The 20292-nt window shown below is 37.3% G+C and overlaps 1 pseudogene; it reads right to left on the bottom strand.

The window, feature by feature from the left end:
* Positions 1–5553: 5553 nt before the first annotated feature.
* On the bottom strand, positions 5554–19291 carry LOC125338910 (annotated as a pseudogene).
* Positions 19292–20292: the final 1001 nt, after the last annotated feature.

Below are 20292 nucleotides of genomic sequence, written 5' to 3'. Positions count from 1 at the left end.
ATTTGCCTCTAATATAGAGAAAATAAAAATAACATGTACTAAAAAATCATTTCTGGAGAGAACACTTCTAACTAATGTTTTTTTGTGCTCATATTATTCAGATGAAAATGTTTTCTTCCAAGTGCTGTTAGCATCCTTAGCCACAGAAATTATTCCAAACTTCTTTGGCAGGTCAAACAAGATGACCTCTGAAACCATTTCAATTCCTAAAACTTTGGGTTTTTTTTTCCATTCCTATAATAACAAGTTTCATGCAAGATATAAGGGCACTGTTTGTTGGTATATTAGCACCTTTTGTGTGCCAAACATTTTATTTTTAAACTTTCACAACTTAATGGAAGTAATATCTGAAAACCGTCTGGTCTTAAGAAAATCATAAACATATGGCATTCTGCAATAAGATGATCAAATTTGAGTCACATAAAATCAACAGAAAAACGTCTGTAGAAGAGAAAGTAGCTTATCACAGAAAGAAAAGAAAAGGTTATCACAACATGATTTATATTTGGAAAATAGATATTTTTTATCTGATGATAGTTGTTTCTTATTTGGTCTGAAAATGTTCATCCCCAGTGGAGAAAATAGGAATGTTTCCACCTTGTATAAGAAGCATGGCTTCACACGCCAGCATTAGTTTTCCCTGCTGGGGAGATGCAAGGCCCATGATTCAATCAAACCAGCACCAAACCCCAGCTGTGATCCTGCAGAAGAAACTCATGCCCTGGGGAGGCTGGGTCCCTCTCTGATTGTTGACAGAGAGCACAAATTTTTCTTTCCAATTGAAGAAGAAAATCTCCAACTATTACCTCCATCCAGGAAGTAAATGAGTTGATGTTGTGCTCGTTCTTAGTAGAAACAGAAGCAGATTTAGCTGGAGAAAAATTCCAAGTCATACTTCCCATTCCATGCCAAAGATTAAAATACATTAAGAACCTTAGCAAAATAGCATTATTACACCTTACAGAAAAAAAAGGGAGGAAGAGCCGTCTTGCTGAAAATTACTTTGTTGTGAGACTTCCTGCTTTGGAATGCCTGTTCAGTTGGCCCACTGGTTCAGTGGAAGACTGTTCTTATCTACCTTCCCCTTCAATACACAATAAGCACTGTACTATGTGCTCCTGGTTTGTATACCGGAGAACATTATATTCCTGAGTGACCATGCTATGTGCAAAGTTATTAATAATAAATCCACTATGTATGCAAGGATTGTACTTAAGATGGTGTAATGCCTGCAAGCGACGTCTTAAGTTGCTCCTGATGGGCTATCTCATTTCAGTAGATACAGATGATTTCCTATACATCATTCATATTCTTTCCATTATATCAAATAGAATGGTACCTCCATAAATGAAACTTCTTAAGTGGATGAGTGAACAGATTCATGAATATCTTTGTATCTCCATCTGATAGAAATTATCACAGTTACAAGTACATTAGGGCTTCCCAATGCTTATTACATGCCTGACAAGCTTAGGAGTCAAGTTTGCTTCTGGCTTCATAAAACAGGCAGCCTGAGAAAACATGAACTTAAAAAAAATCCTGATTCCTTTTCCTCATTAAGAAAATAAGGTACAGAAAGAGGTAGTGCAGACTTGCTAGCTCTGTGCATGTCATCATATGAAGGGATATTTATTTAATTGAACTGCTAGAAATGGAAACAAGAAGTTTTTGTGTTTCTTTTGTTGTTATTTTTGTTTTTTCTACCTTTTATCTTGCATGTAAGTTTATCTGCTTGAGGGAGGGTGAGGGAGCACAGAAATGGTGGGTAAAGGGTGAACAAATGAAGCAGTATGTTGAAGATGAGCTATATAACTTGGGGGGGGGGGGTAGGCAGGAGGAAGCAACTAGGAGGAAGCAAGGGAAGGGAAAAGAAATGTACTCATTAAGTGATTTATTTAACTATAACCCCTCTGTGCATCACCTTTACAAAAACAATAAAATAACTTAATTAAAAAATAAATTTTACAATCTCCAAAAAAAATAAATAAAAACTAAAGCCTAAAGGTATCACTGCTGTTTAAGAACTCACCATAAAGAAATTCTCTGACTTACCTTTTCTGGTAGCAAATCATAAAACTCCATTTCCAGAAGAGATGCTGCCCCATGATCAGGAGGAAGGAATGCCACATAGAGGCCAAAACCAGTCTGAAGAGTCACTAGGCTATAACCTTTCATGCAATCACATTTTTACCCATTTGGGGCTGAATTTAACTGTTAAAGTGAATTGTTTTCCTTATGCCTTTGTTCTTCTTCCTAAAGCTTCCTGTTGTGATTTGAATATGAAATCTTTCCCACAGGCTCATGTGTTGATGACAGTCTCAGCTCACCATGTGAGTTTGAGAGGTTCTGGAAACTTGAGGTGGTACAGTCTGGTCATAGGCTGTAGCTCAGCTCAGCAGGCTGTAGGTCACAGGATATAGGCAACTGTGACCTGGTCTCTCCAGGTCCCTGGGGCCCTTTCTTTCTTTCTTTTTTTGTGGCTTTTTCTTATTCTCTACTTTCTGACATGGGGTGAATAGCCTCTGCCACAGGCTCCTGCCAGCAGGATGCCCTGCCTGAGTGCATGGGGCTAGGCAGCAATGTGCTATGAGACAAAATAAGGTTTTGCTCCAGTAAGTTATTGTGTTAAATATTTTCTCACACTAACAAAACCATTTTTTAATTTAATTTTTATTGTCAAGGTGATGTACAGAGGAGTTACAGATACATACACAAGGTAATGAGTACATTCTTGTCAAACATTGTTACCCCCTCCCTTGTTTTTTCCCATGTTCCCTCCCCTCAACTCCCCCACCCCCCAAATTCTACAGTTCATTTTCAACATATTGTCTTGTCAGTATGGCTGTTGCATTGGTTCAGCTTTTATCTTTGTTTCACCATTATGTTGTTCCCCTTTCCTTCCCCAAATCAGACAAACATATATACAATACCCAGGGTACAAAAACCAAAAACAGTGACAACAGGGGATAAACCGTAGGAAAGAAAAAAAATCAAAGAAAAAAGAAACAGCTTAATACAGTACATTAAAAACAACAAAAAATTTATACACAATGGAATTCTATGCCTCTATGAGAAAGAATGACACTAAACAATTCATAAGAAAATGGAGGGACTTGGAAAAATGCATGCTAAGTGAAATGAGCCAGATCCAAACAAACATTGACTCCATGGTTTCCCTCATTAGGAATAATTAGTATATGTCTAGGATAATCCTAGCAGAAGATCATAATAGTTCAATATGAACACACAAGATGATGCTAAGCAAAATGAACTCCAAGTTATGGAAACAAGTGGTTTATCGTTGTTATTTTCAACATGCCATATGAAATTATGCCTTTTTCTTTTGTCTTTCTTCCACATGGTTTTACCCCTGATATTACTGTAACATATTTTGATACTCTAGATATTGTATATATGTATGTTGGAACTAGGGAAGGAAAGGGGAATACCAAAATGAAGAGACAAAGGACAAAAGACAAACCAATGAAACAGCAATACTTATAAAACTATACGGTGTAAACCAACTGTAAACTCATGGGGGGGGGAGGGAAATGAGGAGGGGAGAAGGCAGGGTGGTGAATGAGGGAGAAGGTAACAAGTTGGATAAAAGTATGTACTGCCTTATGTATGAAACTGTAACCCCTCTGTACATCACTTTGACAGTAAAGAATTTTTTTTAATTAAAAAAGAAATAACTTCACATGGTATATAAAAACATCAACAAAGAAAAACCTCTTGTTTCCATATCTTATAGTTGATTTCAATTAGCATTATCTTATATGGTCATATGTACATAACTATTTAGCCCCTCAGTAGATAAATAGATCAAGAAAATGTGATATATATATATTCACACACACAATGGAATTCTATGCTTCCATCACAAAGAACAAGATCTCCCCATTCATAAGAAACGGAAAGACTTGGGAAAAATCATATTAAGTGAAGTTAGTCAGACCCAAAGAAACATATGCTCCACGGTTTCCCTCATTTGTAATAATTAGTATATGTCTAGGATGGTTCTAGCAGAGGAACACAAACATTTCTAACTCAGCTCCTGTGTTATAAGAAATATTGGTAACCTTCTGTTAACCTGTGTTTTGTTTTAGAATGTTGGCTGTGTTTCTTACGATGTAGAAAAGGTATTACAGCTTATTGGCCCTAGAGTTCTCTCATTGATAGCTCATTGAAGGACATAACAATATCTTCCATATTTTTCACATTTTCAACCTTATACCAATGCCTCAGTGGTTCATTTAGTTCATATTTCACATCTGGACTGCTGATACAACATGATTATGGTTAAATTTCTGGAACACAGGCCACCTTACATAATTGGTTAGCATAGCCACAAGAAAGACTCTCATATTCTTATTGATTTCATAATAGTTCAAATATGAATAGACAGTACCCAGTGTTCCAGTGTTATTTACTCTGAAGCAAATTTCACAAGCTTGCATACCCTGAGGCACATGAGAGAAAGATACCCAAGTACACCAATATTGATGGAAGCACTGGAGCAGGGACCTCTAGGAATTGCTCCACCTGAAGATACTCAAATTCAAGAATGTATGGCCACTTCACTAGCAAAACAAAACTCCCTCTGCGGTTAACTTGATTCATTGGTCAATGTTTTCTAATACCTGGCAAAAGATGGGCCACAAAAAAAATCAGCTCAGCTTTCTAAAATCAGTCTTGTCTGCTACACAGATAATTTAATAAATCATCTACACAATATGCTTAATAAAGAACCCCAGTGAACTGTCTATGAATAACAATTTGTAAATCTTATATGTAGGCTACTATATTGTTTCATCCATTGAGGATTGTTGGGCATAAGCCAATTAAATTTTAAAGGACATTTGTCAATAATTAGACATAATAAAAACTCAGGAATGATTTTGCTGAATGCATAAGTACATGACGTAATGGCTAACTTTTTAAAGCCAAAATCAATCACCACAAATATCCATGATAGACACCAAGGACTTGCTTAATCATTAACTACATTAGTAAGTAAATCAATCAATGATTTATTCTTTAATAGTATGTTATGTCATATAATAGTAATCAACCTCACTTGAATTTATAGCACCTGTTACCATTACCACTGTTACTTCATGTTTTTATCTTCCATTAGTGCATCCCTTGGTTTTGGGTGTGGTAAATAGCATGAATTAGAACAGACACTGGACTTACTGTCCTCGTAGACCTAAATCAATTATTATAGTTCAGTATTGTTTTTTTAATCTGTTCTACTTAAACAAAAATAACCAACTGCACAGAGACATTTGGTAAGTTCACAAAAATACCTCTTTTCTGTTTTTAATGAATATCTGGGTATATTAAAATACATATAAATGATGAAATAGAAGGCTCTTTGTACAACCTAATAACTTTTAATAAGTTTTACTTCCTATTGTAATTTCTTGTGAGGCTCCTTAAGGAGGCTTATTGTTTTGACAAGCAAAACAGTAAAAAAAAATTAATTTCAGAAAATATCATAAAGTTAATTAACTTAATCCATCCTACATTTTTTCTTCCTAAAAAATATCAATGTCCTCTAATATTGTACATTTGGGTTTTTTTAAGACTGAATCCTTTATTTGGAATAAAATATTCTTGTCTTACGCAGTGGATAAAAAGAGCAATGTACATACATTATTAACCATAAATATAAAGAGAAAACCAGTGCAAAATGTGGCAGACAAATACATCTCTAATACATTGCAAAGGCTGATACCTGGAACATACTACTTCAGAAAGGTGCCAGCAAACTGGTGAATGTGTGAAAACAAAGAAAAATGTCATGTTTATAGGGTATAGAAAGCTTCACAGAACCTGACAGAGCCTATGAATCTCTGCACCCAGAATATACTTAGACAATAGTTTAACGATAACAATAGGGACTACAGAAAATGGTATATTGTGTATAAACCTGGCCTCTCTAATCACTTCCTTGTGTGCCTGGAACATCTTGACGTTGTTCATGTTCCACTGCCAGTATTTCACATATCCTCCATGGTCAGCTGTCCACATCCACATGTCATATGTGACCAAGTCATGGCCCTCTCTGGGCTATCATGAGCCTGCAATATTATTTCAAAATTGAAAGTGAGTCCATTCTACAAGGCGAACTCTCCTCTAGAAGCTCCAGTGACCAATCATCTTCCTTCTGGAGTCCATCTCACAACAAATACTGGACATTTTATTTGTTGATGTCCAAAGAAATTTTGTTGTTACTGCATTTGTAGAGTGCTTCACCATTCCTATAGGTGGGACTAAATCATTGTAATAACCAGTATCAGTCTGAATAGCCCACATATCTCTCTGGTCTCTTTGCCACTTTGTATTCTCCAGATACTTAATTACAGATGGATTATAGTCTATGTTTTTTTTTTTTTTTGGTTTGAAGCTTTTTTCATTTGTTTCCCATCAAAGGTAAGTTGCTGCATTGCTTGCTGCTGTGCAAAATCAGGTTGCTTATAAAACAATTGCCAAGGTGCTTGGTGCTGGAACCTTGGCATATGGAAAAAACGTGGAGAAGAGCCAATTTCTGTAGCCATCATGATGTTTTCCTTCTAGAGCCTATCTGGCGCAAAGCAGAACTCCCAAGGGCAAGAAATCATCCGTCTTCACTGTCAGGGAACACCTCTTCTGACTTGCCCCCTTCCTTCAGCCCTCCCCACCCCTCTCCTCCATGGGAGCAGCTGCCATCTTCCCTGACTAGTCTCTGAGGGCCTAATAGTCTACATTCTTGCAAAGAAAAAAGCATTCGCTCCGATGATCTAAAAAATCATTTCCAGTTTACCACTTTGATTCAAAAATAGCTTATTAGGTACACAGACTTAGTGTTCTGTGAGGAAAATTCAATACCATGCATTCTTCATTGTTTTTCACTGTGTTCCTTACTATAAACAGCTGCTATTGCCTAGCATACATAGTCTGAAATACCACCATAGTCTCTTGAATATGAAACCCCCAAAACATACTTCTTCATCTTATTTTGAGTTAGGTATTCTGAGAAACTGCAGACATGGGAGTAATTCTAAAGGGCTGTCTTTTTCAAGAAAGAAATTTATATCCATAAAGGGAATCAGCATTAGGAAAAATAACTATATCTAGAAAAAGGCTTCTCGAGACAATGTTTATTACCTGACAAAGTTTTCATGAACATACATTCCTCCTCCTCCTTTTATAACTTTTGTCCCCACCAACCACCCCCCACCTTTACAACAGAGCTTCTGACTTACAGTGGCTCAATTTACAGCTTTCAACTTAATGCTGTTATGTACACAACATATGGTCAATGAAACCCTCTCTTCAGATTTTGATGCTCAATCTTGTCTGAGCTGGCCATATGCTGTGGGCACTCCTTCACAATGAAACACAGCGCTGGGACCTTCAGTCCTCAATGAACCACTGGGCAGCAGAATATACAGCCAACACCCTATAGGGTATGTGTTGCTAAGTGAGGCTGTTCAGTAGGTGAGATGTATTAAATGCATTTGAACTTCTACTTTCAATTTATGATAGGTTTATTGGATGTATACAAGTTGTAAATTGAAGAACATCTGTGTAAGCTACAATTATCTTAATCTTCTTTGAGTTACTTTTCTGAGACTTCCTTGTGTATCTACCTAGTTAAATGTGGTTTTTCTTCTGTTAATCAGTCTTGAGTTGACTTTATTTGTGGCCAAATCAAGACCCAAGGAAAATGAGAAAGAAGTTTTGTCCCACTCCAACACTATGCTAGGTAAACATGGCTATTTTCATTTTAAGATGAGAAAACTAAGACTCAGTGGGCTAAAGTAACGTACCCTAAATTATGTAGTTAAAATATACAGATGAGCTGGATACCAATGGCTCACACCTCTAATCCTAGCTACTCAGGAGGCTGAGGTCTGAGGATCATGGTTGAACATCAGCCAGGGTAGGAAATTCTATGAGACTCTTAGATGTAATAAACTCAGAAAAAGCCATAAATGGCACTGTGGCTCAAGTGGTACAGTGTTAGCCTTGACCACAAAGAGGCGCAGAGGCAGTGCCCAGGCCCTGAGTTTAAGTCTAGGAGCAGTAAAAAAAAAAAAAAAAAAAGGCAGATCAGGTTTTAAATCAAGTCTTCAGGACACCAAGTGCAATGTTCTTTCATCTTTACTACATGATAATGTCCAAAAATGAAGTAGATATATAAGGACAATTATTAAATGTTGAAATAATTTAAAGCATCAGAAAGTATAGAAGCTACACCATACAATTTTTAGAAAAAGACATAGTTTAAGAATAAACCACTCTGGGACCTCTCAATCTATATTCACAAGTAAAGAAGTAAAAAGAGCATTAATATTTTGGGCCTGACCCAGAAAAAGAAAGACCTTTATGATGAAGTTTATGATGATACCAAGAGGCTAATAAGGCTAGATTTTCAGCTATGTTTTTTGTACAAAAAAAGCAAAATTAAAATGTAGGGTTTTTTTTTTCAGATCTTTGAGTTTGAACACAGGGTCTCAAACTCACTAATCTTTCTTGCTCATTTCTGGTGCTCTATTTGATCCACTCCCCCAGCTTAGCTTTTTGCTAGCTATTTTGGAAATGGAGTATCACAGACTTTTCTTCAAGTGGTAGCTTTGAATCATACTCCAAATCTCAGAGGGGCTAAGGATGACAGGCATATGCCACCAGTATCTGGCTAGTTTTATAGATCTTAATTGATTTTATTTTCAATTCTATGGCCAAGCAGCAGTAAAACAAAATGGTTAAGAACACCTCATTCTACCATATGGCAGGTGTTATTTATAGACAGAGGAAAGGCAATGCATTCAGAATATAAATATGAGGTAGACCCAGCCTGATTGTTTATAGTTTACATGTCCTATCTGAACACAGTCTGAACACTTGGTTGCTCATGATCAACACTGGCTCTAATCCAGCTACTTGCCACAATACTGGTTTACAGTCTGTTTACCTCTCAAGTTACATTACAGTTGAGTACACAGAGAGTCAAGTTTAAGTCAGACTCATAATGTCAAAACAAATTCAACAGCCTTAATCTCACACCCTATACAGACAAGATGATTGTAGATGATTTAAGGATATATCCTTGCATATCATTGAACCACCTAATTACAGAAGCTCTGCCATTGTATGTTTTTTTAAACAATACAAAAGAAACAATGGAAACCTCAGAACTGCATGAATAATTACCAAGTGAATCTTCTAATATGATCATTAACTAAATCAAAAGTAAGAGTAGTGTCACTGCCATGAAACCCCCTCTTATATCATAGTTTTAACTCTTCTTCCCTCTCAAAACTAAGCACTACCTTGCACCCTAAAGTACAGATTACCTTTTCTTGTTTCTAGACTCTATAGTCATACTGTACACATCTGTGCCAGGTTTATTTTATACTACACTGTCATGGTGAGTGTGTATACAATAGTGTAGGGCACTTCAATTATTCTATGCTCTGATTTCCATAATTCCTTCCTAGAATCAAGCATATTCAGTGACATATAATGAAAAAGCAGCTTCACAAACAATTTGTACAAAAATCTTCTTGCCAGGGTGACTGATTAAGCCAGCAAAATAGAGGATGTGAAGGTATTATATGTCAGAAGTTTTGACACTTGAGTGCACACCTGTGCTTTAGCTAGCCTATAGGAGTACAAAAGGCATGTATCATGGTGCTCTGGCAAGCAACAGCAGGAGTTGTACTTTGGCGCTACTGACTCCATAACTTGTGCCTTGGTAGTGGTTAGTTTAGGAAAAGTCATCACGTTGAGGCAGTGTATCAGAGGAAAAATAAAACAGCATATGCAAGACAGATAACCAGACTGCTGCCCCACAGATTGAGCAATACAGTAGAGAAATAAAAACTAAATATGCAGCATGTAGGATTTATAATAGTATATGTACATATGTACATAAACATATACATACTAGGCTGGAATTAGTTGGGAACTCATTATGTATGACTTGAACACTGAGTAATCTAGAGAAAGGGTCTAGGTCTAGCATCTTGAGACAACTGAGACAAATACTCTCTCCTTTAAGTTAGTATGCTAATGATGCAAAAAATCTGAGTTTTTCTTAAACATAAATCACATACATTTGCCTGTGAATGCTCCCAATACTAAGATAATACATTGTAAAATTATCCCCATGTCTCCTTTATATGTACTTTATTTAAAACAGAAGTATTTAAGTTTAATAAAAATTTGAGAATAAACTGAACTCTTTTTGTCACTTTGAAAAATATTTTGTAATCTGAATCTGTTAGAATGTATTTTTTCACACTGGGATTTAAACTCATGACCTCATACTCTCAGTCAGTTTTTCATTGAAGCTCATGCTATACCACTAGAATCTCCACTTTCAGTTTTTTGCTGGCATTAAACAGAGACACTTAGTTCTGAGTGTGCTGACTAGGATTATAGATGTGAGGCACCAGCACCTGGCTTAGAATATATTTTTCCCTAGCAAATATTTCAGCATTCTAACTGGATATTTCACATAAAAAGAAGTATCAAGGAAAAAAAGGAGAACATTTCATCAGAAGAAAAGGTTATGTTTCAAACTCTGGCCTACATTTCATTGCATCTTTACAACTACATAAAATGATCTTTCCTAAAATAATTAAACTTAGAACCTAGGTGATAGTGTCAAGAAAATTTGCTTCATTATTCATGCCTCACATCTTTAAGTCTTTAACTCAAAAACACATGTTCTTTTCATTTCTCTGAGAAGTAAAAGAACCATCTTGATATAGAGTCGATGAAAAGTGTGATGTGCTGCTTGAAAAAGTGAAGAGGAGTCAAACTCATTTCAAAAGACAGTGTAGCAGCACCAGAATCATAACACATATGACTCAATATTAAATTTACTTTTCAAGATACTGCCCTTCAAACCCTATACCCAAGTATGTAACAGCTACACACACACTAGAACTCAAATAGTTATTTGATAGCATCAGTTAATAGTGATTTCCCAAATGTACTCCCCAGGTTGCTACAAAATGAAAGATCCAGGGGCTGGGAATATGGCATAGTGGTGAAGTGCTCGTCTCATATACATGAGGTCCTAGGTTCGATTCCTCAGCACCATATATATAGAAAATGCCAAAAGTGGTGCTGTGGCTCAAGAGGTAGAGGGCTAGCCTTGAGCAAAAAGAAGCCAGGGACAGTGCTCAGGCCCTGAGTCCAAGCCTCAGGACTGGCAAAAAAAAATTCAAAATGAAAGATCCAAAATAGTTCAAATGGGGAAAATTTCAAAGGGGTGAGTGGAAAATTGCACTCCAATAGACATTAGCTTTTATTTTGCTGACTGGAAATTAAAGATACATTTGGAATCAACAAATGGTGCAGGGAATGGCATCCATGCACATACTGGACTCCAGGCAAAGCTCCCTTAGCTTGTTTGGGAAGCCTAAGGAGCCCTCACACTCAAATCCTATAGCTTTCCCACACAGTGAGCATGCAGGCCAGGCTGGGGACAGGTGCATACCCTTTGTTGCTGAGCAATCTTAAGAGGTAATTGCATTTTCAAAAATTGGCAAGAAAAGGCAAGCTTTGTCCCTTATCATTCTCCAACTAAACTGTTTCACTTCTGGTAATCATACCTAAGATTAAATACTCTTGGAATACAGGGAGAATGACCAAATTACTTAAGCTATATAATTGCATTTGGGAATGTATAGAGAGTATACCAAAGCCTATTTCTTCTTTCTTTAAACAATTTCTTCCCTTCAAATTCACCTTATACATCCTCTAGCAGCTATAGAAAAAGTATGGATTTGAAAATTTTGTTTATTGTCCTTGAATACTTAGACCAATAGTAATTTTTTATACATTAGTAAATAGTCTTTGGTGTCATTATTTCATAGTTTCATAGCACAAACATTTGTGGCAATGACAACTAGCTCTTCATTAAGGGTCCACAATCCACCGTCCTAGCTTAGGGATTCGAAGAGGACTACATTTCCCACCCTTTCTTACATCTAACTGATGTCATATGATTCTGTCTTGGCAGGTAAGCTATACACCTGGGCACTTATGCACTTCTTCTGATGCATAAGAATCTCCTCTACCTTCCAGTGCATGGCAAAGACAATTTTCACCCGAGCCACAAGCTGTAAGACAGGGCTTCTGTCAGCCTGCATTCCTGGATGAGTGCAGAAAGTACAGTGTATTATTTTTCCTTCTCACACTGTTTATCCACGGTGTATGACAGAAATAAATGAGATTGTGGCTTGTTATTACAGTAGGAAACATAATTGTAGGCTCGGAATATGGCTTAGCAGTAGCGTGCTTGCCTTTCATGCAAGAAGCCCTGGGTTCGATTACTCAGCACCACATAAACATAAAAAGTCGGAAGTGGAACTGTGTCTCAAGTGGTAGAGTACTAGCCTTGAGCAAAAAGAAGTCAGGGACAGTGCCCATGCCCCGAGTTCAAGCCCCAGGACTTCAAACAAACAAAAGAAACATAATGATAAACAAATATCCATTTCCTTAGTTCTGCCTTAATTTCGTTTTTCATGTTTTTAAAGTTCTCATCAAAGAGGTCTTTCACTTCTTTGGTTAAGGTTATTCCTAGGTATTTTATGTTTTTTGAGGCTATTGCCAAAGGAGTTGCTTTCCTGATTTCAGCCTCGGCATTTGGACCATTAGCATATAGAAATGCCATTCATTTTTGACGGTTTATTTTATATCCTGCAACTTTACCAAAGTTGTGGATCAGCTCTAGTAGCTTGGGAGTAGAGTCAATGGGATTCTTCATGTATAGGATCATGTCATCTGCGAAGAGAAAAAGTTTAACTTCATATTTTCCTATTTGGATCCCCTTTATATTTTCTTCTTGCCTAATTGCTCTGGCTAGGAATTCTAGTACTATGTTTAAGAGAAGGGAAGAGTGCAGACATCCCTGTCATGATCCTGATTATAAAGGGACTAGCTCTAGTTTTTCACCATTTAGACTTATGGTTGCTGTTGGTTCGTCATAGACTGCCTTTATTCTATTCAGGAGTGTTCCCTGGAATCCCAGTTTTTCCAGGGCTTTTAGCATAAATGGGTGCTGGATTTTATCGAATGCCTTTTCTGCATCCAGAGATATAACCATGTGGTTCTTTACCGTGCTCTGGTTGATGTGGTGGATTACATTAAATGACTTGCTTATATTGAAACAACTTTGCATTCCTGAGCTCCCCTGTGACACAGCAGCCCCACTTTTGGGCATCTACCCAAAAGACCACAAACAAGAACACACTAAAGCCACCAGGACAACAATGTTCATTGCAGCATAATTTGTCATAGCTAGAATTTGGAACCAACCCAGATGCCTCTCAGTAGATGAATGGATCAGGAAAATGTGGTACATATACACAATGGAATTTTATGCCTCTATCAGAAAGAATGACATTGCCTCATTTGTAAGGAAATGGAAAGACTTGGAAAAAATTATACTAAGTGAAGTGAGCCAGACCCAAAGAAACATAGACTCTATGGTCTCCCTCATAGGGAATAATTAGCACAGGTTTAGGCAAGTCACAGCAGAGGATCACAAGAGCCCAATAGCTATACCCTTATGAACACATAAGATGATGCTAAGTGAAATGAACTCCATGTTATGGAAATGACTGTTAGATCAGTGTTGTAATTATTTTCAACATGCCATGTGAAACCGTAGCTTCTACTGTTGATGATCCTTTTGTATCCCCTTCCTGTGGTTGTACCTGCACTATCTCTGTATCTTATCTGAGTACATTGGAAACTGTGTATACAGATATCAGTACTAGGAAACTGAAAGGGAATACCAAAATCGAGAGTTACAGGGTAAAAAAGACAAACGGTTACAAAAGCAATACTTGCAAAACTGTTTCTAAGGTTTCAATAAATAAACATTTATGACACACTGTGTATATAGTCAAATTGACTACCAAAAAATGAAAAAATATATAATTCAACAAGTTATGGATAAGAATGCCTGATTCCTAGGACCCAAAAATGTTCCTAGTCTTTTTCGTGTTCATAAGTGGAAAAATAATGTTTTTATTTGTTGGATAATACCTGAGTTAATATTTCTTCCATTTCTATCCTACTTATGTATAATTCTCCACTTATATTCAGTTAAAACATTGGTATCTTTACTATACATGTCCTAAGTCAAACTAGACAAAGGTTCTTAGTAGATAAATTGCACCATAGACATGACCTCACATGTTGGAATTATTCTTGCTGCTGGAGAGGGATTCAGCATATGAATGTGGGCATTTGCAACATTTTGCTCTAGCTTATTATTACTGTTCTGGAATTGCTCATAACTCCATTCCTCATCAATAGATCTTAATTTATACTGTAGATCAACTAATGGGAGAAAGTTCCTCACATGAACCAGGCTCCCATGATAATGGTCTCACAGCCTGATTATCCCTTCTAGTCATTTTTCCTAGAGGTCAGATCCTGGGGCACACATTCTCTTCCCACTTATTTTGTTGATCCTGAACTATTCCATGTTTACTCACTGGCTGGAAGCAGCTGAGGCTTCATTTCTCAATCATTTGCTTAATGGATATTTATAAAGTGTCTCTATGACCAGGCATGGGTGAAGCATTGGTGTAGCTGTGGTAAACAGAAAGGCATGCCTTCTTTCATCAGAGCCTAGTATATATCCAAGTAACGAGGAAGAGAATATAGATGGTAGAAAGAACACATAAACAAACAAGCTGACCAAAACTCCAAAAAAATAAATACAAAATTCTGGAAGACAAAGCCAGACAAATAAAGTGGTAGATTATATTCATTGAAATAAGCAGTGTACTCCAGATGCAAAGAGCAGTGTCCCAGCAAGTTGCTTTTTCTTAAGCTTACAAGGCGTGGTAGACAAGCTACAAATGGAGTGCTTGTCTTGCTGGTGTTGAGTCCACAGGTAAATGAATAGGGAATGTTTTTCTCTAGCTTCTTTCAGAAAGGAGATTTTCACAGAGTTCAATATTGGTGGATCAATAAAGACAACCAGTTCTCTTGACCTTAGCAAATTAATCATGAGACAAAGAATTGGAAGTTACGGGAAGGGACTATGTATGCCCTATCAACAAATTCAGACAAAAGAGCTTCCCTTGTCCCATTGGTTTACATATTTTCTAAGTGTAGTGAGGAGTCTCTACACAGTATGGTCTTAACATGATCTTTAAAAAGACAACTCTGCCTTTGGGGTAAGAAAATACATCAGGTCTGTAGAGAATGCACAGGAAGGGAAAGACACTGGTGATGAAGTTAGTTTGGTGAATCAGATTTAAAAAATAATAAGTGTGTTTAGTAATGAGTCAAAAATATGTATTGATTTTCATATAAAATATTATACTTGAAGAGTAAACTTACTTTCATATGCAGTAGCACATTCGCTAGCTTAGTTGTGATCTGAACTACATTCAGACCTAGCAAGCACCTTGAACCCGAATCTCTGCTTCACATTAGCCAGAATCCTCCTTTTACCAGTCATACTATTTTAAGGAAAAATAGGTAAAAAGTCAGTGATAAGTGCTGGAACCCAGACATTTGTACTATTCTTGAGAACAAAGAGAACCCTCTATTTAAGTAGAGTGGGATAAATACACAGAGATTTCGCAAAGATGAACTGTCTGAGTTTAGTCCTGGTAAGTAGGTATTTTATCATAAATTATTCACCCAATGTAAAAGAACACAGGAAAGACATTGCCTATTAAAGGCTGGGCACATACAAAAGAGGCAAGGCTTGTGACTGGGAATGATAACTATAAAGTACCCAGGAGTGTACGGGAATTAAAATGGGAAATGGACTGGAAGGGTACTTACCCATGACTGATTTTCATCCTACATGCTACTGTATTTTAAGAGTGATTTCATTTTTAATAAGATCTCTATGACACCAGATAATGAGAATGGGAGCATTTGTCATTTTCAAATCTCAAACTAAACATGCAGCCTGTATTCCTTTTGTCTCTTATGCCTACCTACACCATAAAGAACTTAATGATTCAAAGAAGTTTAGTGACAAGACCTAGAGTTCAATAAGATATGCTAGCAAACAATGTGGGTAACTACTCCATACTCAATCTGATAAAGTAATAACTGTTCATTAAATATACCATTCTAAACACTCACAAAATGGTGCTAAGACCAAGAATTATTCTTGATGTTATTACCTTACTATGTTTTTCAGTCACCTTAATGCTAATTCAGTTACTTTGCAAAAAGGAATTGAAAGAAGAAAAAAAGTTTCAATGTTACAGGGCTTTACAATTTACGATGCTATTATTTTACTATAGAAATAAGCTTTAAAATAATCATAGTATCAATCAGCTACAAAAAAATATTAAGAGGCAGTGGAATGACTGAGCGATAAGAACAGTATCTAACAAGTGTGAGGCCCTGAGATCAAATACCCTCTAAAAGAAAAATGATGTTACCAGGTGCTTGTAAGTCACCCCTGTACTCCTATCTACTTATAAGGTTGAGATCTAAGGATCATGGTCAGAAGCCAATCAGGGAAAGAAAGTCTGTGAGACTCTTATCCCTAATTAACCACCAAAAAGTGGAAAGTGAAGCTGTTTCAGGTGGTAGAGTGCCAGTCTTGATAAGAAAAACTAAGGGACAGCATCAAGCCTTGATTTTTTAACCCCAGGACTGGTAAAAAATTTAAGAAAAGGAGAAGTATAATTTAGCATAGTGGTAAAGGTGATAAAAGATACATTTGTGAATGCTGAAAGGAATATAAATAGAATCAGCCAGAGTGCTTCCTTCAAGAGGCTTAAAATCCACTTGGGAGAAGAAAGGAATTATGTCTCTGTACTTCGAAGAAGGAATAGATCTTCATTAGATCCACTGATAGTAAATGACTCAAGGATACAATGGATTTGGGTTGGCCCCAAAAATGTAGAGAACTGAAGTAAATACATGCAATGTAAACTGGCAAGAACAAAGAAATTCATAAGTTAGTCTACAGAGGAGTCTACAGTGTGCATGTGATGATTATTGCTGGAGCAAGAAACTCTTAAGGGCTACAACAAGAAAATTATTTACAAAAGAGGGATCACACCCATTCTGTGGGAGACTTAAAGGAACAGGTGGTTCTGGAAAGAGGGTGGAAATTTAGGGATTTTCACTCTAGTAGTTCAAATCAGGATTCTGTTTGTAATATGGAGGCCAGATCTAGCCAGTGCCATCACTGTCTGTTGAGGGGTGTCAGACTCCATCTCAAATTAGTTAAAGAGGGCAGAAGCTGACTCCATCTCCACTACCTCCCCCACCTCTGAGCTTCAGAGTTTAGGGCCCCGCCCCATCTGCTCAGAATCCTGGGAAGCTCCCTCCTAGCTGTAAACAATGGTACCCCCAATTCTAACTAGAGTGATAGGTTGGTTACAGCAGATACTATGTAACAGGTTGTAACCTCATTAGCCACCTGCCTGTGGCCGGCTTGAACACGTGGTATTTCTAGCATCTTGTCTTGATGGGCTGCCTGAATTCCTACAGGAAGGGAATTCCCATCCCCAGGTACTGGGAGTTCTTGAGTCCCAAGAGAAAGGGGTGGGCACATGCCTATAGGCTACTGAACCTGTCAGTCAAGTCTTTGGGACTGGGAGTTTCCTGTGACCCAGCCCCCTGACCTGACCCTATTTAGGGGCAGGCCAGCTCAGGTGCTATCACCCCATGCTACATATTCATGTCTAGTGTCTCTTATCCCATGGCGTCCCAAGTCAGTTCTCCGTTGGAGCTGAATTGGTTTGTTGGTACTTAGAAATCTTCTGAAGTAAGTCTCTGTGCCACTGTCCTGTTTTGTGTTATATGTTTTTTTGAAACCTGGGACCATGTGGAACTTCTCCCATAAATCCATCATTTTACTTGCAACTTTCTCTGAGTGGTGGACTCTTGGAGGGATGGGGGATCCCCTCCCTCAAACCCCATTACACTGTTCACACTAATCATGGGTATTTTCCTTTTCTATGTCAACTTACATTTCATCTGTAAGACACAGTGATCAATCCATCATTATGGAAGTCTTCTATGAGTCAGCACATTCTGACAACCATTCTGATCCTGCCATTTATTAGAATAAATGTGCTTTCCCTATCTCTGAAAATTGAGCTTTGCAACTTGGCTTCAGATGCTTTGGGATCACACTTCCCCCATTCACATTAGTAAGCTCATCTCATTTTCTGTAACTTGCTTTTACAGGACAGTCACCTGGAAGCTACCCAAGGACACCTGTGCTTCCCTCACTAAGATGATACCATAATCTTAGGGAGGAAAGTGTATCTGGACTCTCCTGAGGTAAGTATTATGGAGAATGGATATGAAGCTTCTGAAATCGCTAATATTTCTCTTCCTTATACTTTTAGCTCACTTCCTTTATTGAATAATAATCAGAAAAAGTAGGCTCATAAAAAGTAGGTCCCTATTGAATCCAAATTTCAATGGACTATTGGCATGAATTACTTTTTCCAACTACACAAGCAACATACTAAATCTAGATTCTCCTAAATGAATTTATTTAAATAAATTTAACCTGGGTATATGATTTCTAATCCTGTGCTGTAACTCAATTAGATGAAATTCATATATATATATATATATATATATATGTATATACATATATATATACATATATATGTATATACATATATATGTATATTCCCAAGAATATGTTGATATGTGTTTGAGGCTCATGTAAATCTTCAGAAACATATGTGGTGTCTTTCTTTGTCATATTTTGGGCTTCTTCTAAGAGTATTCTGCAACAAGGGGCTAGTTATTAAAAGGCCCACTAAGAGTGTCTTCAGGGAGATGGGCATTCTTTTTTTTTTTTTTTTTTTTTTTTGCCAGTCCTGGGCCTTGGACTCAGGGCCTGAGCACTGTCCCTGGCTTCTTCCCGCTCAAGGCTACCACTCTGCCACTTGAGCCACAGCGCCTCTTCTGGCCGTTTTCTGTATATGTGGTGCTGGGGAATCGAACCTAGGGCCTCGTGTATCCGAGGCAGGCACTCTTGCCACTAGGGTATATCCCCAGCCTGAGATGGGCATTCTTGAAGGTAACTTCTAATGGCAGTCTGCTGCAATGACCTTGGCAAGTGAAGAGCTTTTCCCTCAGACACATAAATTCAGGCTGCTTCCACTAACACAGAATGCTCACAGTTGCTTAAGTATTGAAGAGTCCTGGATTCATTGATTCCTAGTTTCAAGACTGTATTTCCTCCTCATACCCACTTGATGCTTTCTCTTGAGAGACTTTGAAAAGCTATGGATCAACTTACATTGTAATTCTGGAAACTACAAAATCAAATTTTTTGTCTTATTTTCTTGAGGCTGATTCTAAAGCTGTAGGAAATAAGAGATTCGTTGGGGACATTAAAGAAGCTCTTTTGTCAGCTGTATCTTGACATAAAATTTTTAAAAATCTAAGTTTATCATTGTCTGTGTGTGAGTACTTCAGTGTATTTGCTTGTATCCATCCCATTATATTATAGTTGTCACTACTGGAATAATGACCAGTTACTACAACCACTTACTCTCTGGAGCACCACCTGCAGAAGGCACTAAATCACAATAAATCCTAAAGTTTATTTGGATTAATTTAATAACATATGATGCTATTACATTCTATGAACTTCTACTATCTATCATCTAATTTAACTTACAATGACCCACTAGTTCATTCCAGATTTAGTTCCTATCAGAGGGATGCAAAAGGATTGAACTCTATCATATAATATATAACACTCCCATACAGAAATCAATCAAAAGTCAATACATTTAAAAAAAATCCATACATTTGAAGAAATGGGCAAGAATTATGAAAAGGGTGACATTGATCTCAAGATGCATTGTACTCATAAGCTTGCATGTTGAAACGAAACTGCTCTGTACACCTATTGGAAAAAAATCAATATATAAACAACTTAGAAGTTCAAAGCCAGTCTAGACATAAAAATCTGTGAGGCTCTTATCTCCAATTAACTATCAATAAACTGGAAATGGAGCTATGGCTCAAGTGGCTGAGCACCAGCCTTGAACAAACATCCCAAACAAGGCCCTAAGTTCAAGCTCTAGCACTGGTGTGTGTGCACACACACACACACACACACACACACACACACCACAACACACATAACACACAACCAATATGTAGAATCTGTTCTTCCACAAGGGCCAGAAAATCAAATGGTGAACGTGGAATTGGTATCTATCACTTACCATTCTATTGTGGAAATTTTACTTCTAGTTTTCAGCATATTATTCTCTGTTGATCTGTAGATTTTGTTTCCCC

This window comes from Perognathus longimembris, chromosome 20 (genome assembly GCF_023159225.1).
Source record: "Perognathus longimembris pacificus isolate PPM17 chromosome 20, ASM2315922v1, whole genome shotgun sequence".
Taxonomy (NCBI): Eukaryota; Metazoa; Chordata; class Mammalia; order Rodentia; family Heteromyidae; genus Perognathus; species Perognathus longimembris.
The sequence above is the reverse complement of the archived record's forward strand: the minus strand, read 5'-3'. Positions and strand labels throughout refer to the sequence as shown.